Source organism: Corvus kubaryi, unplaced genomic scaffold (genome assembly GCF_017639235.1).
Source record: "Corvus kubaryi isolate FWS band 111438036 unplaced genomic scaffold, C.kubaryi_AGA036_p1.0 37361, whole genome shotgun sequence".
Classification (NCBI taxonomy): Eukaryota; Metazoa; Chordata; class Aves; order Passeriformes; family Corvidae; genus Corvus; species Corvus kubaryi.
The window spans coordinates 19847-40427 of NW_024581118.1; the positions used below are offsets into that span (position 1 = coordinate 19847).

The 20581-nt window shown below is 43.1% G+C and overlaps 1 protein-coding gene and 1 long non-coding RNA gene across 5 annotated transcripts in view; both read left to right on the forward strand.

Annotated features, from left to right (window-relative positions):
• Window positions 1-707: 707 nt before the first annotated feature.
• Window positions 708-2183, forward strand: LOC121667371. Its single transcript, XR_006017044.1, has 3 exons — window positions 708-820; window positions 1390-1481; window positions 2152-2183. It is a non-coding gene; the product is annotated as an uncharacterized LOC121667371 (long non-coding RNA).
• A 16525-nt stretch (window positions 2184-18708) lies between these two features.
• The window catches only part of RC3H1 (ring finger and CCCH-type domains 1), a 75064-nt gene continuing 73191 nt past the window's right edge, over window positions 18709-20581 (forward strand). For 2 of the 4 annotated variants that reach the window (XM_042033907.1, XM_042033908.1), the window contains exon 1: window positions 18710-18867. The gene's annotated coding sequence lies outside the window, so the exon portion shown is untranslated. Of the gene's footprint in view, window positions 18868-20581 lie in introns of all 4 variants that reach the window. The other 2 variants (XM_042033906.1, XM_042033905.1) reach the window with 2 other exon arrangements.

Below are 20581 nucleotides of genomic sequence, written 5' to 3' on the forward strand. Positions count from 1 at the left end.
TTTTATGCACTTTGAAACAGATTTCAGGATCTATCAGTGAATTGTCCCAGCCAGAGACCTTTTTGCTGACCCAAAAGTAGCTTTTAAACCCCAGACCCACAGGCCTTGCAATATTTTCCAGTAGCAGTGAAAGACACAATGGAAGATCCTGTTCAGTGATACAGCTGCCCACGAGTGCCAGATCAGCTGGGACAGCCCTTGCTGTCGTGTGTTTTCCTCTCTCAGAGGAGGGAAAACCACTTGGCTTTCCCATGTGGGATTGACTAAGGCTGCAAAGTGCAATCCAGAGCATCTCCAGACTGCTGGTGCTTGGGGCTGTGGTGTTTGGTGCTCAGACAACATTCCAGCCTGTCTGCTCCAGAGTTGGATGTGCATTTCCACAGTTGCTCTGGCTGGGTATCCACCCACTCAGTGCTTCTCTTGATGAAACCCCAGGACCAACAAGTCCCTAAAGCTCAGAGAAGAGAAGAGATGAGTTCAAGGGGAGAATATTTCCATAAAACACACAAAAGGGATATTAGAGCTTTTTCTCAGAGCAGAATTTCAGTTATGTTCAGAAGTACCGACTCAAGGAAGGTCTATAAAGTAAAATCTGCATGGAATGATACAGGTGCATATCCACAAGGCAGGAAGTATTAATTACTAGGGGGTTAATGAACGGCATGAACTCTCCTGGCTCTGCTCAGTTTGGGTTTCCCTCAGGCTGAGGCAGCCAAACTGATTCCCATGGGTGTCACCACAGCCACAGAATTCCACCAGCAATGGTCAGAGATCATCCAGATCACCACTGGCTGCAAAGAGCTGGATAAACTGCTTGAAGGTCAGCATTATTATTTCTCTTTCCTGCTTAACCTCAATTATTGGGGTGGGGTTTTCCCATGAACATGATCCTTCCACAGAACCATGTCAGACAAGTCCTGGTTGGATGAAAGACCTCTAGGACTGCTCTTGAACAACTGCTTTTATTTTAAAAGCTGCAGAAATAGTTTTTAACCCTTTTAGTCATGATGCAAGACCAAGAGCTGTCCATTTTTGGATGTTCCTGGTTTATTTAAGTCCCTGATGTATTTAGGGAAAACAAAACCAGGTATCACCATCTCCCCATTGCTCTGGTAATCCAAAAATGAAAACAAGTAATTTCAGCTCTTCAGTGTCTTCAAAAACATACCTGAACTTCTTATCCACAGCATGAACAACCCTCAGGATGACAACCACTTTTCCCAGTCAGTTTTGAAACTTTCAGCCAAATAAAGTGTTCAACTATAAATCTAGTATTTCATATGTGGTGTATATATCTATCTCTCTCTCTATATCGATGTAGATATCTGTATCTTTAGCATGTGACCTTTTAATTTCTATTGTTTGTCATTATTGTTATTTTCCCTTCAGGAGAAATAGAAATGGGGTCCATAACAGAGTTATTCAGAGAATTCCATACTGGGAAGACTCAGCTGTGTCACAGCCTGGCAGTCACCTGTCAAGTGGGTGGTTCACTTCATTACAATCCAATATTCAGACACCACAGCCTAGGGATATTTGCTATTTTGGGCACTTTCCTTGACTTTCGAGGTGTTTACTCTCTAGAGGTTGCTATTCTATAAAATATTAGAGGCTTGGACTTAATTTGATCATTTTATTATTATTATATTTATTATCATTGATAAACTTCTCAGCTCAAAGTTGAGCACCTGTCCTCTTGTGTGGAATCATGGAATCCTGGGATAGTTTGGGTTAGAAGGGACCATCCAGTTCCATGGGCAGGGACACCTTCCACTAGACCTGGTTGTTCCAAGCCCCATCCAACCTGGCCTTGAGCACTGCTGGGCAGCCACAGCTTCTCTGGGCAACCTGTGCCGGGACCTCACCACCCTCACAGGGAAGAATTTCTTCCCAATACCCCATCTATCTCTACCCTCTGTCAGTGGGAAGCCATTCCTCCTTGTCCTGGCACTCTGGTGTGACAGGTAATACAACAAAGGTGTCAGAGATGGGGACCAGGAATCCTTCCTCTCACTTTTCTGCACTAAATGGGACTTTAATCACAATAACTTGGGATATTATTTTTTCTATGACCTTGGTAAGGGTATGTGGCAATATCTGCTGTATTTATGGATACTTTATTTCCTGGTCATTCCTTTCCTTCTCCTTTAGCTCCCCATGGACTGTGGGGGTGGCAAGGCAAAAGCCACATCGATGGACTTGGAGGGGACCTTCCATCCAGAGAAGCTCCTGGCTGTGGCTGAAAGGTGTGTGAGTAGAAGACAGGAATATATTGACTCACTACTGAGTTGGAAGACGTTTTCTGCACTTCCTGGAGGTTGATTTGGCAGGTGTTCCCTTTGGAAACCACTCTTGTTGCTCTTCTTCTCCCATCTCTGCTGCTCTGTCCCCATAGCTCTCATGTCATTGTCCCTCAGCACGAGCTGATTTCCCTCTTTTTTGCTACTGGAAGGGAATGGGAGCTTCCCAAGCAGCTGGGGGCAGTACTGGCTGGATCCTGTTAGCTCTTTCTGAAGGGAATTTGATCTAATCCTGCTGGCTTCTCCTGCAGCAAGGAGTGCTCCCATGTTCCCTGTCACCAGGGAATATTTGGCAAGCAAGCAAAGGAGAGGAAGTGAAATGACATTTGCAGCAGGCACAGGTCTGTCTGTGCTGCCCACAGACAGAGTGTCCTTGGAATCATGGAATTGTTCAGGTTGGAGAAGCCTTCTGAGATCACGGTGCCCAACCGTTCCCCCAGTGCTGCCAAGGCCACCACTGTCCCATGTCTTCAAGTGCCACATCCACACGGCTTTAAATCCCTCCAGGGATGGGACCTTCACCACTGCCCTGGGCAGCTGTGCCAGGGATGGACAGCCTTTCCACTAAGAGACTTCCCAATATCAAATCTAAACCTCCCCTGTTTCCTCTTACCCATTTAAAATTATTCCAATTATTCCATTCTCTTTTCATCACCACATGTTGCATTTTTTCCATCTGTTTTTATCTCTCTCAGGGATGTGAGTTTTTATTGCCTTGCTCCGCCGCCCCCCTCCACAGCCCTGCTCCGTGCAGGCAGTGCAGCCCGGCTCCTCCACCCCCCTCCCCCCCTCCCACCCAGTTCGGCCGAAGATTCATCTGAGGCTGCCCTGCCTGGCAAAGATCATGTGACCAACAGCAATAAGTGAACTCCAGCTGCGGGGCCGGGTGAGATTAACCCTTTTTTAGTGCTGTAAGTTTCCTCCAGAACAGATGAAGCCTGCAGACATCAATCCTCTCCCGAGTCAGAGGAAAGGGAAAGGTGACAGCAAGTGAAGAGAACACCAGAGAGACACACCAAAGTCAGTAAAGAAGGAAGAGCTGAAACCCTGAGGGAGGAGAAAGAGGAGGTGCTTCAAGCTCAGAAGCTGATATTCTGTTGTAAAGCTGTGGTGATGGACTATGACACATCAGAATACCCACTGTTATTTCATGAAAGCATGGGGGGTTGGAGCGTTCAAACTGTAATTGTGAGCAAAAGTACTTGTGCTGAAATAAGCAAATGACAGTAGCTGTAATTTGATGAGGACCCTTGCTCTCAGGGAAGGAGAAAACCTCTGTTCCTAGAGAGGAAAATCATGAGGACCCTTACTGCCACGGGAGGAGGAGGGCCTCTATTCCTAGAGATGAAGATGCTCCCAGAGATAGGTGAAGAGAACCTTTGCTTCTGAACAGCTCATCCTTAAAATGGTACCCCATTAGCTCAAGATTGGACCCTCGAAAGCAGTTGTGGGGAAAGTAAGTCAGGGGAAGGGACTTTCACGTGCAAGCAGAGAACCAACCCGGGCGCCTGTCTTGCTGTGACATTGAAGCCATGAGAGAACTGTTTCTTGTGGAGATGTCTGCATAGCATGAGCAAGAGAGACTCCTCTCCCTAAGTGAGCTGAAAAAGAGATTATTATAGAGGTGGTAAACCGACTGGAAATCTCAAGGGTTGTCTTTTTACATTGTCAGTGGGAGAAGGGAGAAAGGTGGGGGGAGGAGAAGTGTTCTGAAGGTGTGGTATGATTTTTTTTTTTTTTCCTTCTTTTAGGTCTGTTAATAAACTTTTTTATATTCTTTTAAGTTTTGTGCCTGCTTTGCTTTCTCCTAATTCTTATCTCACAGAAGCAAAATAAGTAAGTAATGGATATTTTGAACCAAACCACTACAGGGGTTCAAAAGACTCTTTTATATTCTGCAATATTTATCTCTAACTTGATTTAAAAGAATAATGTGGTATCATTGTGATTTTAGTGGGTACATTTTAATTGGTTACTTGAAGCAAATTGTATCCCTTGATTTGAGCTGGCAGCTTTTCTTTATTGTCTCTTCATTCTTTTAATTCCCTTTAATTATTTCTTAAGCAATTACTGTAATTAAGATATACAATAGGGAGAACAGCATTGCTGCCCTGCTGGATTGGAAAATTCAAGTCCAGTTCCTTGAAGAGATTGAGACAGGGGAAGGGGAGCTGGGCCTCAGGCTGGGTTTTGGCAGTGGGAATTCAGTGAGGAGGCAAGAGGGGAGATTTCCCAAAAGTGTTTAAAGCCAGTTCTGCTGGGTGTGGGTGCCCCCACCCCAAAAAATGATCCTGGTTAAAGGGGACTTGAGGAAGCAGTGGGATGTGCTGGGGGGCCTGTGCTGGATCCCCCAAACCCTGTTCAGGGATGCTGGGCAGTGTCAGTTTCACAGGGACATTATGGAGGGGCTGTGCTGGGACCCCTCAAATTCCAGCCAGGAATGCTGCATGCTGCCAGACCTTTGGGATGCCTGAGAGAGGCTCCACTGCCTGATCCGGGTAGTTTTCCCATTATTTTCTGATGTGCTCAGCCCCTGGAAGCACTTTATAACCCCACAAGATGGAAATCCCCTGGGAGCAGTTGGAATCAGAGCTGATCACATAAAAACACATCCAGGAGAGGAAATTAGACATGTGTTCCTACACAGATTCATTTTTCCCAATGTGTTTTTAATTTAAAGCAGAACCCTTCTCCTCTCCCCACACAACCCAACCCCCCTACCCCTTCTTCCTCCCCCATCCCTACCCTGCTACCCAACCCAAACCCCCTCTATTCCCCCTCTACCCCTCCTGTCCACCCTCCCTCTACCCTCACCTGGCCTTTCCCTTCCCCTATGGATCCTGACTCCCCTCCCTGTTCTGGCAGAACAAGTCAGTGAGAATCCAAGAATGGTTGCCACTGAAGCAAAAGCTGGTTTTCAGCAGAAAATGCTGTTTCTAGAGTTAAGATGAAAATGTGAACATTTTATTATATTGAATTACTTTTACAGACTGAATTTTACCTTTATCTGCCTAAAAAAAACGTATTTTTCTATTTTACAGAGAATAAATTGAGATCTGCAGTACTCACAGTCACCCAGAACTGAGACTGAATGGAATTTAATCCTGGATTCCTAATGAACAACTATAAAGCATTTTGACAGTTAATGAGATAATCTGTAAATGAATAACCACACAAATAAATTTTAATTAAAAGTGAGATTGTGTCTATGAGATTTAAAAAGTTACCAACATTATTTCTGTAGAACTGAAACAACTATTTGTTATTCTTAGGTATTAGTGCTATATTTTAATGAGATATGGTATGAGCTTTTTGCATGTTGCAGGTTTACAAATTTTGGGCTTAAATTCCTTGTTACTTTTGCTTGTTTCATTGAGCAATGCAGCTACTCCTTAGAACATTAGTACCTTATAGACATGAGATATCATAATAAATAAGACAAATATAAAGACCTGTGAGGGATTACTGACAAAAGATAATTCATGTGACTTTATATTAATCCAGAGAAGCAGTAAAAGAGACTGAGCTTGTATGATAAAGAGCATTATAACAATTTATAAATTGTTGTAATTAAGACACGACTTAGTATTTGAGAACTCTTGTGGTATATAAATGTATAACCCTCTAATATCTTTTTAATTAAAACTGCAAAAATTTCTGCTGAGATTCTAAATGTTAAAAAAAGAGCAGCAGCCCTACTGCAGCAATACACTTTTTAGAATATGATCTGTAGTTCATGAGACAGAGCTGAAGACATCTGCATAACACCATGCACATGTCAGCATGCCCCGTGCCTGTGTGAGGAGAAGCAATGTTCCTGTCTCTCACCAGGCTCAGCAGAACACTTACCTGGCTGTTAGGTTCCTGATGGGAGCAGGGTTTCCTTTCATTTCTAAATTTCTCAAAATAAATTTTATTTTTTTAAATTGCATTTCAGCCAATTCTAACTGTGTGTGACTACATAAAAGATCACAGAAATGCAAAAGCATTGTGCTTATTCTTTCCGTGTGCCAGGAAACAGTGTCTGGGCTGTTTGTGGTCTTCTTGTCCCTGCCCTGCAATATCTGAATTGAGTGCCAGGCTTCAAATGGCATTGCTAAACTGGGGAGCTCTGCTTGGTAAATGGTCAGTAGGATGACAGGAGAATCCCTTCTGGTTTGAGGTGGGGAGTGAAATAGAATTGGTACCAAGGAAGCTGCCTCCTGAGAAACATGGATTCGATAATTTCATTAGTATTGAGCAAAGATTTAATGGCATAATTGAAAGAAAGACTAATTTTAATACTTTTATGTATCTCAGGGTAACATTTTTATATGAAGTAGGTCTGGAAAAATTAAGTCTTTTTCATGCAAAAGCTGACAAGGATTATATTGATATTCTGTAGACCTGCTGTGCCACATAAGTTATCACTTCACTGTGCACATACTACTAATTCACTTGACAGCGTATGTTTTATGGAGGTCTTATAACTGTGACTTTTAATCTTTCTCATGTATGGCATTGTGAAAAAACAATGATGAAGTCTATATTTGTATCAAAATTAAGAAACCACAGAGTGTGGAAAGTCAGATCAGTTTTCCCTATATATATTTTGCATAACTGCTGTATGTGTTACAGTGCACAGCTCATCACCAGAGCTGCTTACTTACCTGCTGTAGCCGTATTTGTATCAGGCTATAACCGCACTTTCCTTGAGTTACTCAGGAGATTATAGTGCTCTTGCAAAAAAAATGAAGTAAAATCTTTTATAGCATCAACAATATTTTTTCCCGTTACTTTCATAGTTCCAATGCTTACCTTTCATTCTGATAACTTACAAGATCTTTATCTTGGTTTAGCTATAAGAAAGAAAATCAGGTAAGCGCAAAAATGTGTGACAAGTGGCCATAAATGCAAATGTACTGACCTCCTTAAAAAATGAAAGATGTGCCTAAAAGCTTCCTTGAAGCAGTGCTCCTGAATCTTCACATCAGCAAAGTGTTTGTAACTCTAGGCCCTTCTGTGGTAACCTTCAATTGGCAGGCTTCATTTGGGAAACCCTACAAAGGTGTAAGAAGTAAGCAAGGAAGTCTGTGTTTATATGGGGAGATAAAGCCTTCTCTGTTGCCAGTGTATATACACTATACTTAACAGTGTATCTGTGATAGAACCCCGACCCCCAGAGCAATCCCTTCCTGTTCAAGTTCTGAAGAATAAGAAAATTGGAAGTTGTGTGAGAATTGTTTTCTGAGAAAAATATCCATCACTTGGCTGCTGGTAAGATCTGACACCTAAAAAGGCAGCTGAGCAGTGATGGGTATGGGATTCAAGGTTACCAGAGCGCAGGTCTTTCTCAGGCTTCAGAGAAAACCCAAAAAATGAAGGGCAACCAAGCCATTCTTGTCTGATATTAGTGGACTCCTGTGGCAGAGAACTTCCAAAAATCTGAGAAACAGTAATTTATTAAGATGTGCTGCAGCTCAGTGTTGAATAATTGTACAGAATTACAGGGACCTAACACAGATTTCAGGTGGGAATGGTGGATCCAACTTGATTTTCTTTTCACCTTCACTGGTGAAAAAGGGTAGTGATACCAAAAATTGTCTCTCCCACCAAGGAGGTAAGTGCTCTTTTCCTGTACTTTTATCCAGAATATTTCCCTAGACTGTACACGTGCAGAGCCTCTTATGGAGGTACTGGTTATATAAATTGTGCCTAGGCCCATCTGCATTTTAATATTTTAATATACAGGTTATGTATTTATCTCCTGCTAATAAACATATATGGCTGGAGTTCCAGAGAGTTGCACTGGTCTTCTGAACAGTATTTCACAGGGACACAGTTTTGTTGTGGTCTTTGCTGAGATTCATTTATGTTAATGGTAGTACATGCCAGACATGTAGATTTATTTGGTGCAAACCAGTTCTTCTGCACTGTCTCCTCCTAAAGTGCTGATTGTGATTCAGGATGACAGCCTTCCCTCACAGGTCCTTCCCCACAGACCTGGATCTTCCAGAAGCCAGTTGATGTATGGTGTGCACATTAATCCTAGCACCACCCACAGCCCTGCTCTCCCTGTAAGATACTTGGGAAAAGGGAAGTGGAGTACACAGAGGTCAGGAAACAAATACTAGACAGTGCAAGCCCTGAAAAAGAAGAATAGAAAGCCACTCTAGAGAGACTGATGAGGATCTCCCAGCCCATAATGTGATTAAGCAGACTGAATAATCCAAATGGTCTTTTCCAACCTAAGTGATTCTATGCTGTGGTTTCTATCTCTCTGGTTTTGCCCTTTTAGCAGCTGACTAAAGGCACTGAAAGGCAAACTGAGGGTGAGAGCTTTAGAATTTTAATACTGCATTCCTAGGATTCTCCTTTTGATTTGTGAGCTTGAGAAATGCAACGCTATTACTGTCTCTGTCCGGCTCTGTGGGCTTACACGCGTGCACGCACAAACACATGGATAGCTTCAGTAATACTGTTGGCAGCAAAGAGGCAGGAAGGTTCTTTGCGTGGGTTCCCATCAGAGCATTTATAGCTTCCACACCGTGGAAGGGTCCAGAGGCAAAGACGAGAACAACGGCGAACCCAGGGTTTTATCTGGGGGCAGGGAAAAGGCGGGACTAGGGAGCAGGGACCAATGGGGAAGCTCTGGATAGAGGCTAACAGCCGACCGGAGAAGCCAAACTGGGATAGATTACTATAACAGAACAATGCATCCTGGGAGAAGCCTTTCTGGTCACCTTAACCTAAGAGGTTCTTGTGGTACTAGGGACTTGTCTTACTGAGCGCTTTCTGTCCCTTATAACGTAAGTTCACTGGCCACCACACAACGCGGTAGTGGGTTGACACTGACCAGATGCCCAGCACCCACCAAAGCCTGTCTCTCACTCCCCTCTGCAACTGGACAGTGGAGAGAAAGTCTAATGAAGGGTTCATGGGTTGAGGTACAGACTGTGAGAAATCACTCAACTACCATTATGGACAAAACAGGCTCTAATTAGAGATACGAATTGAATTTATTACTAACAAAACCAGAGCAGGATAATGAGAAGTAAAATAAACCTGTAAAAACACCTTCCCCCCACCCCGCTTTCCCAGCTCTACCTCCTACCCCAGCAACGCAGGGAGACAGGGAATGGGGGTTATGGTCAGTTCATCATCCATGGTTTCTTCTGCTGCTCATGGAGAGGAGTCATTCCTTTGCTGCACTGTGTGGTCCCTCCCACGGGAGACAGTTCTTCGTGAACTTCTCCAACTTAAGTCCATCTCACAAGCAACAGTTCTCTGCAACTGCTGCAATGTGAGTCCATCCCACAGGCAACAGTCCTCCCCAGACTGCTGCAGCATGGGTCGCTCTTCCACAGGGTGCAGTCCTTCAAGGACAGGCTGCTCCAGTGTGGGCCCCTCTCCCTATGGGCTTCCCATGCACTCACAGCCTCCTCTCAGGCATCCCCCTGCTCTGGCGTGGGGCTCTTCCACAGCCTGTGGGTGGATTACTGCATCTTCACGTACGTTCATGGGCTGCAGGGGCACAGCTGCTTCACCATGGTCTTCTCCACAGGCTGCAGAGGAATCTCAGTTCCAGCTCCTGAAACACCTCCTGCCTCTTCTTCACTGCCCCTTGATGTCTGAAAAGCTGTTCTTCTCACATATTCTCACCCTGCTTTTCTCTGGCCATGATTACAGTTGTGCAACAACTTTTTTTTCTTTATTCATAAATCTGCTATCACAGAGGCATTACCACCATTTCTAATTGGCCTAGCCTTGGCCAGCATTATGTCCATCTTTGGTGCCACCAGGGCTTTACCAGACATGGAGGAAGCTTCTAGCAGCTTCTCACAGAAGCCCCCCCGCTACCAAAAACCAAGCCATGCAAAACCAGTACAGCTGGTTTCAGCCTCTGCCTCCCAAACCTTGTGAGTTTTACCTGCTACACCTGAGAGATCAGTGCATGACTGTGTTTGCCCTCAACTGGTATTCAGTGTTTGACTCATCTATGTAGGGTAGAAACAGTTTTCTGTCTTGTCTATCTAATATGCAAATAAGTGCATACAGGCCTATGTGCTTCCTGTGGAAGCAAGTCCAAGGAGAAGGTGGGATTTGTGTAAGAAAATACAGGACTGTAGGAGTTTGGGTGGGTTGGACGGTCGGGACGGACGGAGACGAGAGATCTCTGAAGTCAGATCTTGGAACATGTGGTTTATTGCAAAGGGCGTGGGTACAGGGGCACTGCTTAGAGCTGCCAGCCGCAGCTCAGAGCTGGCCCAAGAGAGCAAGAGAGTAAGCGGGTAAGTAAAGAGAGAGAGAGAGAGAGAGGAATGAGAGTGAAGAAGAAGAAGTGAGAGAGAGTGTAGTAAGAGTGTGAGTAAGAGTAAGAGTGTCTGAAGTCCTGGTTACAATACAATAAATCATCTTCTGTACTGAATATTCTAATTGTCACTAACCAATCTAATACAAGATACAAATCCTATAGCATTTACATACAGCCTATAAGAGTTCTTATATTACCATAGAGTGTTACATCTTAACTTCTAAAAACTACTCTTTGGGCCCCTTCTGCTGAGCTAGTAGGGTCTGCTCTGACCCTTGGACCTGCCTGCAAGCAGAGGGTATTGTTCCATCAAGAGGGGATTACCTTCAGTCGGCCATACCACTGTTTTCCAGTTGTTCAGTAACTAAGACTTGGTATTTCAAAAGTGGATTTCATTTCGATGTCGCTTATAGTTTTCATATTCCCAAAATCTTTTGTCAGGCAATCATATTTATAAGGCTTTCCTGTTTCATCTTCCCCAACACAGGACACTCCTTTTCTTTCCTTTTCTTTTTTTCCAGAGCACGGTGTTAGTGGAAACAATGATAAGAAAAACAGCTGCCTGGAAGACTCTGCAATAAACTGCCACACAAACCACCTTCTGATATCGAATTGCTGAAGTCCAACTACATTCAAGTTGTAAAGGCTGAGGACTTCAGAAGGAAGATGACTAAGTTATTTTATGGCTCATATTTTTAATGCAGGTAACACATCTGCCTAGCAAAGGCACCATAAGACCAAAAGCACTGGGGACAAACAAGAGTGGAGATACTGTGGCGTTATGTACGAGAACAAGAAATTTCCCTAGCAGAACAGAAAGTGTGTTTCTCAAAATAGTTGGCATTTGTTAACAGGCTAAGACTTGTGTGTTCCATGTGCCTCAATGAGCATATAAAAAATATTGATTCATCTCTGAAAAACTGATGACACTCTTGCTAAAAATAAATGAGTTTAATATACAAAATGTAAGCTCTATCTGTGCTCACAGGATGTTCTGATCCTTTCACTGTTTTTTCTTTAGCAATTATATCAGTAGCTTACGTAGAAAAATAACATCAAAAATAGCTAACTCACCAAACCACAAATGCTATCTCTTTCTGTCTGGTAATAAGAGCCCACTCTAGTATTACTAACTTTCAGTCAACTTACTGATTTCCTTCAGTGATTTTCCTTTTTCTTCTGTAAATGCTGTTTCCTTCACCTGCTAGAATCAAAGAAGAGTAGGGAACATCATTATGGCATGTCAGATTATAAAAGCCTCTGAGAAAGCTTGAAAAATATCTTTTATAAACAATGAAAAGATAGCAACTTCTTCTTACAAAATCTGTCTTCTTCTTAAGCAATTTCAAAAAAATAACAGTTGAAATGTCAAATTTAAAAAAAAATCCTTAAATGCTAGGATTAATGATGTAATTCTTGATGAAAATTTACCAAAACCAGAAGAACATACACAACAGGAATAAACTGTACTGTACATTTACAATACAGAAATTTCAGTGTTTCCTGCTGAAACTGAACTGCTGGAATGATGTTTAACAGCTTTTTACCAGTAGAGTAATGGGAGGAAACTGAGAATACTGTGCTGAAAAGAAATTTAAAACTGGAGGAGGAAATTCTTATAAAAAAGGTGGGGGTTTATTAATGCTGTAAAATATCACCGTGTCCCGCAGCCGTAGGGAGGAGGGGAGAAGATCCAGCTGGCAGGAACTGTGAAGCAAGATTGATTTATTTAATTACTTTACAAACTCTTTTATAGACTTTTTTCTTCATAGTCTAATTGGACAAAGGATCAGCCACCACTTGGGGGTGATTGGCTAAAATCCTAAAACGTCCGTTGTCAAAATATTGTTCTACTATACTATAAACAAGGCTTCTCAAGGTTGCAGGTGTTTCATTGTTTATAGAACTCTGCTACTATTTTCTGTGAGAGAGAAAAGTCTCTCATGGACTTAGAAAATAGCAAGAAAATTCTTGCTAGCAGCATTTTTGTATCCACAGGGGCTTGCATGTGTGCCTGACAGAGAAGAAATGGTATATAGAACCTGGTAAAAGACTAACAGAAATTACCATACAGCTATGATCTCCAAAAAGTAATCTCAGCCCACCTAAACAAATTTTGATGGGTTTTCACTGAAAATAATATTTTGTGAACTGTTTATCAAGCATATGCTGCAGCTACATATATATATATAAAAATACGTATATTAAATATATATTTGTGTATTATAAAATTGATTTTTGTTTCTATCTCTTTTGAAAAGCCACTGAGGAGTATAAAACATGTCCCTCTGCCATTACCTGAACAATATACTTTTTAAATAAAATCTCTGAGAACTGAGATCTGAATAAGCAGCAGCTCCTTGAGATCCACACTAATATAAAAACACCCAAACATGCTTTATGCATTTATTCATGTGTTAGGATTAGCTAAGGTTGGCCCTTGATTTTCCTGTGGGAATTGACAGTCCTATTTCTTGGAAGATGCACTGGGGAAGTTCTCAAATCAACCAGTACCAAACTTGGAGTCTTTATGGATAACACAAAGCAAGGATAATTCCAGGAAATCATCAGCACATTTTCTTTTATTGCAGAAATGTGATGTGACTACAGAGATGTAAGACATTCCTACCTTTTACATGTGGTAAGAGTGCTTTCCCCGGGAAATTCAATTGGAAAAAATTATTCAGATGGCAGTTTAGTCTTAATGTAATTACTGTAACTTGCATGAGAATGGAGCATGTACAAGGTCTAGTGGTTGGAACAGGAGACCAGACTCCTCATCTTGCCACTGCTTGCTGTGTGAACATGAAAAGTTGCTTAACCTTTACAATTTAGCTTCCCCTGCAAAATGAGAGTAAGCTGTGGGTTTACATGCAGCTAAACAAAGATACTGACTGTATCGCCTTACCTGTCTCTCATTTTCTCCCAGTTTTATAGTACATGAGTAAACTTCCCAGAAAGGAACAAAAATTACATTGTTAATTTAAGTGGTTTTCAGCTTTATATACACACACACGCTGGAATTCTTATAAAATATAATTGTCTTAATTGTTTATCATCCCAACATATATGTTACCTTCCTAAGCTCACTAAGAGGCTGCTGTAAAATGTGATGCAGCAATGCTATGAATGAAAAGAACAAACTTCAACCTAAGTCCCACTGGAGCAAGAAAAGGAAGTAAGGGGTCATATTTCTGCTTTTCTGTTGAGACAGAATAGAAAAGGAAATATACCAAGGAAGTAAAGTGTAAGATAAAGAGGTGGCAGCATATGGCACTTGGCAGAGGCTCCTGCCCCTACCCAGCGGGACTCAGAAGCCAAGGAGATGGTTACTTCGGCAGAGGGCACTGGAGTAACAAGGATGTGGTGTGGTACTGGCTCTGCCTTGCTCTGCCTAGTGAAACTACAGACTTGCTATGCTGCAAATTCTTGTACTTTCTGTTGCTTCACACTTTTTATCCCAAAGAGAGAGGAGATGTGCTGAATGACACTGGAAGGTCTGGGATTGGAGCAAAGCAGGCAATGACATGTAAGCAAAAAAGGCAGTAAGGAGGAGAATCTGGGGCACGTACTCCTGAGTCAGCATTCTGCATGCCACATCACCAGTGGGACAAGGAGGATGATGAGATGGGATGGTTAAGGAAGTGAAACCTCTAATGAGAAATCATCAAAGCAAAGTTTCTTACCATCCTTATAATTTCTTCTTTTTCCACAGCAGCTGCAGTCAGAGGATACATTTACATAGATCTTTTGCATTCCAACTAGCCTGAAAACACAAACATTAATAACTGCATTGATATTCTGCAAATTTATTATGAACAGCATCAAAGAACTGCAAAAAGTTTTTAAACAAATCTGATGTTTGGTGGGTTATATAGTATTATTTGTGTAAATTGTGAATTTGTGAATGCTTGGGAGAGCAGCTTTCATGGAGGAACACTCATTTTACACATATGAACTTCACATTCCTTTAGATCCTCTAGGCTTCTTTTGTATATGGGAAATTGAAACCTTGTGTGTTATGGTGGAGGTACTGAGCATGTCCGCAGTGTAAGGCTGTATTTTGCTAACATTGTTTTATTATTTAAAATAAGCATATAAAACTAGCTCCAACAGTTGCATCTGTATCCCATGGGCTTGGATGACAGCACGCTCTTTAATGAATGTTGGATTTTTTGCAATGATTATGTTGGATGGATACAGTCTTCTACTTTTGTCAATGGAATTTTATAAAAGCGCAGGAATTTAGGTTTTGTTAATGTGATGGCCAAGCGTATACAAATGCTATTTTCTTTTCTTTTCTATTATTCTGTGGTTTATGTGCAAGAATCTTCACCGTGTGAAATAACAAGGACATGCTAGCAGCCACCTGGAGAAGTATTTAATTCTTGCCTTCCATTCTGATATCACAGGTTTTGAAATGAGAATCTTTCCATTATTATCAGATTTACAGGTCATGTTGATAACTAAAATAGCAAACTGAAACACTGCCAAGACATTTAAAAAATAGACATTTCTTTTTAAGACAGCTATCCTGGTACCACAGTTCTAGATCAGTGTACTAGTTTGAAAACAAACCAGTGGGAGGCACTAAGTCAGAATAACAATTTAATGGAAATTAAAGAAAAGGGGAAAAAAAAAGGTAAAAGAAAACACTGTCAAACTGACAGAGTCAAGGTACAACCTGACACCCTGTTAGGCAGGGTGGTGGTAGCAGTCTGGTGGAATGGTGGCTGCAGTCCTCTGAAGCAGTGATCCTGTAGTAAAACAGTCTGCTCTTCCTCAGGAAGTCCAGTGGTGGCTGTGTAGCTCCTGTCCTCTGGAAATCCAGTGGGAAGCCCGTCTCTCTGGTGTTCAGCCTCAGATTATATCCACGATGGGATGCTTGGTTCCTCCCTCTGGGCGGAGCATCTCACAATGTGAGATGACACGAGTCATGAGGCCAAGTGTTGATTAGGCTCATTAACAGGAGATAGTCCGGAGGGAGTTATCTCTGAGTCAGGCGGCAGGACAATGGTGGGCAATTAACAGAAAGATAGTCTGGGGGGAGGAGGCAAGGAAACACTGCCCCACCTGGTTTCAACGGCTCCTGAGGATGGTAATAGAATACACTGCAACCCAGGACAATCAGTTTTATATGGAAGGAGTAATATAAAAATTGAATGGTGAGATGATACCACTTGACAGTTACACTGGTATTTTATTTCTCTCAGTCATAAAGGCTAAAATGGGAAGTAATTTTTAATGTATAATTTGAAGAACATTACTAGCATGGCCACAAATGTCAAATCTTAGAACCATGCCTACACATTATCCCTTTTTGCATGGAAAAAAAAAGAAAAAAAGCAATTGAAAATGGAGACTATATGTGGTAGAATCAAAACTAATTCCTGTGGGTTTTTAAGAAGATAAAAGAAAGAGCAATGTGAACAAATGCAGATAAATTATAGCAGATTTAATGATAAGCTGAAATGATACTTGAAAAAGTAATCCTAAAGACAAATAATGTTTTGTGTTTCAAATGCTACAGCAGTGTATCATGCAGGAAGAAATGCTGCTTAACTGGGGAAAGCAGACACTACAAATAATCTAGGCTATCTAGTGGGATCAGTTCCCAAGAAGAGAACAAGCTCATCTACAAATTTCTGAGCTTTGGGAAAACATAATAAAGAATAAACATTAGAAAAATCTGACTCTGATGGAAGTCTAAAGTGGGGTTTGAGAATTAACGTGCTCATCTGTACAGTGTTACATAATAAGAACCATAGGTCATTTCATATCCCACTTCTTTAAATTTCAACAGTGTAGTGCTGTGGTAACCTATGCTGTAATACTGAAAATTGTCGTTAGCATGTTCATAATGGTAATGGAATTAAAAGCTGAGGAAAAACATAAGCTACATGAACAATGAGACCTTTCCACAATACAGGAACCAAAAGAGAAAGTGGTAGAAGTCCCCAAGCTAGAGTATTAAAAGCCAGACTGAACAGGACATCAGAACACTGTACAATCACTTGCTAGAAACTAGGAAGTAACAGGATGTCCTCAGGCCCTGACTATTTCCAGCTTCTGTGACTTTAAACCAAGGTTGCAAAGAACACCTTCCATTTTAGCTATTCCTAATGCCACCTTCTGCTTCTAATTAGGATACTGACAACTCCAATAAGGTTCACATTTCTACTGTAACATTTAAAGAGGAGTCTGCAAAAATGGCAATTGCTGATTGAAAAGCTTCTGTGGTATAGAACATCAGACTGCTTTGGGTTGGAAGGATCTTAAAGCTCATCTTGTTTCAAACCCTGCCATAGGCAGGGACAGCTTCCACTGGACCAGGTTGCTCCAAGCCCTGTCCAATCTGGCCTTGGACATTTCCAATTTACACTTCTTTTCTAGCTCACAGTAAAGATCTTGCTAAGTCAAAGGTGGTCTTTATAAATAGCTTAATCTTCTGCATTTGTAAGATCTCAAATGCCTATGACTGTGGCTAGAAAACTCTGTTTTCAGAAATTAATAGCTTTTCTTAATATTATTTTATTTAAGCACTGATCCTTGATAAACATTAAGGTTGCTTTGGTGGAAAAGCTCAATAACAGAGATAATTTCTTTAGTAAAACAGATAGCACTTTTAGTTACTACCACCACATTTCTTGTAAAGTTAATGAAAATCTGCCTGTGATCAGTACAAGAGTCAAAAATAGGAGCTGAAGAGTAACCTTGAGCTACATAGTTTTTCCCCGTGTGTAGGAAGTTCTGTCTTCTGTCTGCATGTCACAACCCAGCTTCCTTTTGCAGGACGGTCTCTCGAGTCCCCAGCTTCAGACATGGCTACTTCTGACTTGATGACGTTCTATTTAAGTTGTATTTCCAGGTCATGCAATGCTGCACTTCAGATGTTAGACTGATAATAATACACTGTGTGCTCCTCACAGTGTTACGAAAGGAAAATAGAAATGCAGTGATTCCCTGCACAGCATCCTGCACAACGTTATCACACCAGGATTGATCCCACAGAGCCTCTAGCTGGGCATAGACATGATAAAATATATGGGCAATAAAACGGGACCACTGAATACCATTTTTCGTCTGTAATTTAAATATGGCTAAATTCCTTAGTATTTTATACCATATTCATGTTCTCATAAATGGGCATCAAGTCGAGGTTACCTTGAAATATCCTGATGCTAAATAATTAGCTCTTGTAAAAATTTAAAACTGTCAGTCAGGACGTGTTCAGTAAATGCTGCAAGTCAAATGACTGCAAGACATTCAATAATTGCGTTTTAAAATTTCTTCAGTATCCCAACTAGTTCTGACTGTGATACAGGAAAGCTTGGTGGGTCCCCAACCATCTTACCAGTGGTGTTGGTTAAAGCTGAGGATGATTTAAGTGTGTCCTGCAGCATACAAAGCTACAGCGGACCTTCTCCAGCAGCGAGCGCACCTCTACCTTTTGCCCTCGGGACTGGCGGGCAAAAACCCGAAAGCTTTGCCCTGCACGGCCACGGAAGTGTAAAACTTAATTTGTCCCTGGAGTATGAAAAGTAACCGCCTTGAGACAGTAAGATGTGATGGCACGAGGCAACCGCAGGGGGCAAGATGAAGGGAACCGCAGGGTTCGCCAACACAGGTTCCTGAGGGAGAGAAAATGGCGGGCGGAGGCCCTCAGGAAGCTCCCAAAACACAGAGCACCCCTCAGGAGCCACTCCGTGTTTGAAAAGCCTCGACCTCCACTCCTGAGCCCGCTAACTACGACAAGAGAAGGAGAGAGAGAATAAAAATACCCCACCTGAAAGGAGGAAGGCAGCGGAGATTTGAGATCGTCCCTGACGGAGCGCGAGGTACCCTCCCCAAGACTGCCGATAGCTTCCACACCCCACCCCACCCTGCCCCCAGGGACTCCTCATAGGCTCCAGTCCGTGACTGGGCTATTTCTCCCCGTCCCGTCCTGTCCCAGCCCGTCCCGCGCCGGCTGCGGGGGAAGGCGGGCGCAGGAAAGGGCGGGCAGTGCGGTGAGGGAGGGAGGGAGGGAGGAAGGCAGGCAGGCAGGAAGGAAGGAAGGAAGGAGGGCGGGCCGGCCGGCCGGCCGTGAGAGGAGCAGTCGACGCACAAGATGGCCGCTGCTGGAGTGGCAGCGGGGCGGCGGCGGGCGATGGCGGCGCTGCCGCGGGGCCTGCGGGTACTGCTGGAGGAGCGGCAGCAGCAGGGCGCTGTGGCAGCCCCGGTGTGCCGGAGCTGAGGGGGCCGGTGGGCGCTGCAGGAAGCCTGGCCCGCGTGGTGAGTGCGCCGCCTCCGCCGCGGGGTACGGGGAACAATAGGGCGGGAGAACTCTACCCACCTTGCCGAGGAAGGAGGCGGAGGGGCGGACGCTTGGACGAGATGATCTCCAGAGGTGCTTTCTACTTCTAACAGTTTTGTGACTCTGTGCCTCGCCAAGCTTCAGACTCCTAGCGGGCGCGATTTCCGAACGCCCCGGGCAGGTGGGGAAGGATCGCGGGTCGCCGCGCCCAGTACGGGAGAGGCGGAGACGGACTGGGTCCGGCTGGGGGTGGGGAGAGATGGTGTCGCCTCAGGCTGCGGCTGCCGGGGGGCAGGCGGCTTTTGTGTGTCCCCTCTGCTGGCTCTTGTTTTTTCCAGGGGCTCTGCGTGCCTCTGCGTGAGAAAACTCATCGCGTTGTGTCGCGTTGAACAACAGAGACGGAGGGAAAATAATGACAGAGCCCTACCCGTCCCCAGGACACTTCTCCGCCCTGGGTTGTGGCTCTTTTGTCTGTCGTGCCTGAGTGAAGAGCGAGGTGGCCCCGGCTCCCTCTGCGTGGGGACAAGCAATGGTGAAACCGCACAGGTTCTCCCTGATTTGCGCTACTTTTTCCACCCTGGTATTGTTTTGGCTGTTGGATTGCACCCACAGAGTGGGTAGGGTTCCATGCCGAGGGTGCGGTGTTCGTATAGCTGGGTTTTAATTTGCTCTGATGGTTGGGAATGTCCTGGTGTCAGGTTTTGTCCTCAAAAGCCATTGTGAGGCCTGTCCTGTTTTAAACCGGGGAACTGATGCAGGGGTTTTTTTCCTAGAAACGTTTTGTTTTCCTCTGCATGCCTTTTTCTCCAGAGTGTATCTCTTATTTTTATAAATTTCAGTTAAGTACGAGTGACAAATCATTTGTTCCTCCGTCAGAAGCTACGGTTTTCTGTGTGTTTTTGCCATATTGAAAATGGCTGAAGTGGGGGAAAAATTAAAAATTTGCAGAAATACTTAAAAGGTTCAAAGTAACCTGGATTGTGGCTCAGCTGCTTTAATCGTTGTAACTGGTGTAGCAATGCTGTCATTTAATGACTCTGCTGGAAGAGAAATGCAGCTGTTAAATTCAGTATTTATACTCTCTGCACATTATATGGTTATAGAATTGTGAGATAACACAGGAATACTATGAGGCAGAAGTTTATGTGTTCCTAAACTTACCTTTCTTACTTCTTTCAGGCTTATAAGAGTGTGGAAGTCGTTAATTTTGTCAGCTATAAATATCTTTATTACTGCGTTTGAAGTCAGTGAAGCTAATATGGGACTTCATAGCTGTGTAAATAACCTGTGTTCAGGAGCAGTCTGTATATTATTGCCAGTTTCTAAGTTTCACCAGGAGCATCACGGCTTTTTTTGGTGCGTTAATACACAATGCTGATAATGAAATTATGGTTCCCACTAACATAAATAGGAGCAGACCTTATCAGGCACCTTTTCCTTTCCTAATGATATCTTTATAGCTTTGCCTTCTGTCCTAGAAAAGGGTCTGTCAAAGCATACAGGCTGCTTGGAGGGAAATTGAGAAAGGCAGGTACCATCAGAGCAGTCTGTTTTGACAACCAGAGACTTGAGTTTGTCACTCACTTATGAGCTGCAGGAACCTTCATCAAGATAAGTGGGAAGTAACTTGTATGGTTTCTGGTGTTCCGTTGTTTATTTTTGTGAGGTTTTTTGTCAGCTTTGTATCCAAAC